Here is a 4,010-nt window from a genome sequence, read left to right on the forward strand (position 1 = left end):
TTTATCGACAGAAGAAATGGCAGTGTGAGAAAGAAACAATACCAGGAGAGGATGGAGTTGTTCGTATTTCTGCTATGGAATGGATGGCGTGCCTAGCAGCTCTAGCTACTGCCGTTCGTCGGAGTAGGAAGCAGAGGATGGAGCCACTCTGCTGCTGCTAGAGGAGGAAGGGTGGCGGCGGCGAGCAACACCCACCACCAGTGATGGAGATGGCTCCGGTGCAGCGTGAGGAAGTGTGGCACAGCTCCGGTGCTGGTCGAGGAAGAGGGGTGCGGCTCTCGTGCTGCTGCAGCAAGGTACAACGACGGGGAGCAGATCCAGCCATCGGCGATGCGAGTTGCAGAGGAGTCGCGATGGCGATGCAGGAGTTGGAGATGGTGCTGCCGAGCTGCTAGTTGAGGCCCCTTTGGAGAGGAGAGGTGGATCTAGAGGGCGCCTAGCTCGAGTGGTGCTAGCTAGGGAAGCTGGAGGCGAGCAAGGTGCGGCGGCGTGGTGAATCTTGCATTGCGGCGCGGTGGGGAGGCGAAAACCCTAACTAAGCGGGGAAATACCAATTATGTGTTGCGGGTGTGCGGGAAGGCCACGGAAGGCGCCTTAGGAGAGCCAAAATTTAGCCTTTTGGGCTTTTTGACGTTAGGGATCCATGCCGATTAATCGGGAATCTAACGATTTATCGCCTGTCAAAATGATAAGTCGGTCCGAATGATAAATATCAAAGATAAGGCCTAAACTTAGCGGTCACCACATGATAAACGATAAATCGGCCGATAAATCGTTGAGTCGGTCGATTTCTTAAACAGTGGTTGTAATGATCCGAATTTTTTAGGCGAGATAATCCACAGTACTTGCATGATTGACATAAGGTGAACTAGTTTTCGTGTGAGCATATTGTATTGAATGAAATAACTATTTAAGTCAAAGTGTATTCAACCTACTAAATTCGAAGATCACGGCATTTCTAAATCATAATCATATATAAAGGTGGAATAAATCTTTCTTCTGGTTTTGAAGAAATAAATTAAAAAAATGTAAAATTGTCGGTGGATATTTGTAATCGAATACAAATTGGATTTGAATTTAGTTGCCAGGGCCCAGGGCAAACGTGAATGCTAATTCTCCCAAGTTTTGAACGAAGCGGCTAAATACCCACTATCATTTGTGGGTTGCCCAAAGCAAGTGTTTGCGAGATGGAAATTATTGTCTACCCCTGACACTTTGACATCCTTATCGACTGGATTTACACTGCTGTCGATAGGGGTAGACAAGTAACTTCAATCAGACATGACACGACCGCCTCTGAGCCCATTCAGACATGGTGGGTGCCAAACGTGGGCGGCAAAACACATTTGATTCAAGCTCATCTGAAAGACTTGTGTCTCTCCCTCCATTTCCTCATTCATACACGGTGGGCGGCAAAACAAACTCTCCTCGCCCGAAATCGATGTAGGCAAATATTTTAAATAGGGGCAGATGTGTAACTTCCCTCACACGTGACACAACCACCCTACCTGTTAGCCCTGTTCATACACCGTGGGCGCCAACCGTGGGTGGCAAAACACCCTCTCCTCGCCCGAAATCGCTACCGGCAAATATTTGGGAGATGCGAGATTACCGTCCTATCGCCAACCGACGTGATCTCCGAAATTTTAAACGAGGGATAAGTTCATAACTTTCCCATGTTTCATACAAGCGCGTCCCGAAGTTTGAGATCCCCCCTCCCCCTTCATTTCCCCATTCATACACTGTTGGCGCCACAACAACCTCCCCACTACGGCCAGCCTCCTCCGTCTGCCACCCCATCCTCCACCTTGCCGGAGCCGCAACCCCGTCATCCACTGCAAGAGATGGACGTCTCTCATCCATGGCGCCGGACCAGGATCCTTTCATCGCGTCCTCTCGCTTCATCGGCGCCATCGTCCACCTTGTCGTTGCCGCTCGTACGACCGCCTCGTCCACGGCAACAGGATTTATCCCCCGACCCAGCCGTCTGTCGTCTAAAGTCTTCTTCCCTGCCAACGACAGCCATCGCACCCGCTGTACCCTCAACGTATCAGCAGGGGCCTACATAGTGTCGCAAGAGATGTGGTACTCTTCCATATGTTCTGAAGTAATTGATCTCACCCAGAAAATAGATTGTAAATTGTTTACTTTACTTTTCTTGTCCGTACCAAATCGTAGTGGCTAGTTGAAAGCAAACATTGGTTGCGAAGTATCTTTGTCCGATTTGCACCTTCAGATCCGCCATGGCACGGTCACTATACTCGTAAAGCTTATGGTTTCCCCCCTTTATACTCACTACCATCATCGTAGGTGCTTCGTGTCGTGCTAGCACTCCTCTTCTAGACCTCAACCCATCAAGCGAAACAACATGCCACTCAAAATTCCAAAGCTTAGGTGTTGAAATAGGAATCTGATATGATGCTCATATTACTAAAACAATGAACGTTTAATTGGTCACCTAATGTTCCTATATTCGTTTTGAAAAGTATGTGCGCCACCCACTGGTCCAACTAGTTCCACTTTCCTGATTTTACTCTTGATGCTTAGCTTTTATCTACTCTACTATGATCTGCGTAGGTTCTTTCTATCGTACTAGCATTATTCCACCCTTCAAGCTAAACAACACAACACTCAGAATTCCAAAGCTTAGTCATTCAAATATGATTGTGATATGATACTCATATTAGTTAATAGCCACATTTAATTGGTTAGCTAAAGGTCCCACTTGAGTTTCCAAATGCATGTCGCGACATATAGAGAGACAGCAGAATTGCATTTCTTTGTCACTTGTTGACTGTACTTTTTTGTCCATACCAAATCTTAGTTGTTACTTCAAAGCAAACATCGGTTGCTAACTACCCTTTGCGCAGTTTGCAGCTTCAGATCTGCCATCCCACTGCCACAGTCAACACTATACTCATCATGCTTACGGTTTCCCCATTTTATGATGACCACGATCAGCCTACATGGTTCGTGTCGTAAAAGCACTTCTCCACCCATCGAACTAAACAAGCTTAGTTGTACAAATTCAAATCTGATATTATGCTGATATTAGTAAAACTGAGATATGTTTAATTGGTCAGCTAAATGTTCCTACTTTAGTTTCGAAATGCATGTGAGCCACATATGGAGAGACCGGAAGGAATACTATTTCTCTGTGTGCTCTGGTTCATCATGGGTGGGCAACCAACATTGTATAGAAAGATTTGTAATATCTTCAATATGCTTACTCTTCTACTCTTCTTTAAGATGATCCTCTTTTCTTCTTTAATAAGTATGTTCCTTGTTGGGAAGAGTAGCAAATACATTTGCGGTCGACTGGTCAGGTCGAGTTGTTCTCCCTTAGTATATTTTGAATCTGCCAGGTCAGGTCGACTTGTTCTTCTTTACTATATGTTGAAGCTGTCATCTGCGAAGTATCATCACTTCTGGAGCTCTCATATTTTGAGTAGTAGGCCACATTATATTAATGCACACACCAAGTTACAGCATCCATGGCATCTCTCAGAAGAATTGCAGAGATAGCACAAATGGGTTTACAAGGAGGCAGTATTGGATTAGAATCACTTTTGCATTACAAAGATAATCTCACTTGTTTTTATGTTTTCATGCATGTTAGGTACTGAACATTATCAAAATGAATATGAGAATGGGCGCACGAGAGGAATATTGTGGAACAATCCACTGGCTAACAAACTTGGCATGGTGGAGGATGGCCTATCTTATTCACCCATCGAGGTGCTTGCTCTAACTTGGCAAGGTTGTATTGGTCGCACATATTTTGCATCTGCCCTCTTGCATTACTTCTACTTTGTTACACCATCTGCTTAGTTTAAACATCATATATTAGTATATGCCATGCCTATCCATTTTCTGTACCTATTCCATGTGTCGTCATACTATGTTTTTCCAGTCAAATGTTGTTCTTTCATAATAGATGTCCAAAAGGAAGAGGGTGAGTGCAGATCCTCCAGGAATACAAAGTAGGTATTTGGAAAAGGTAGTGATAC

This window comes from Triticum urartu, chromosome 4A (assembly GCF_056163025.1).
Source record: "Triticum urartu cultivar PI428250 chromosome 4A, HENAU_Tu73, whole genome shotgun sequence".
Lineage (NCBI taxonomy): Eukaryota > Viridiplantae > Streptophyta > Magnoliopsida > Poales > Poaceae > Triticum > Triticum urartu.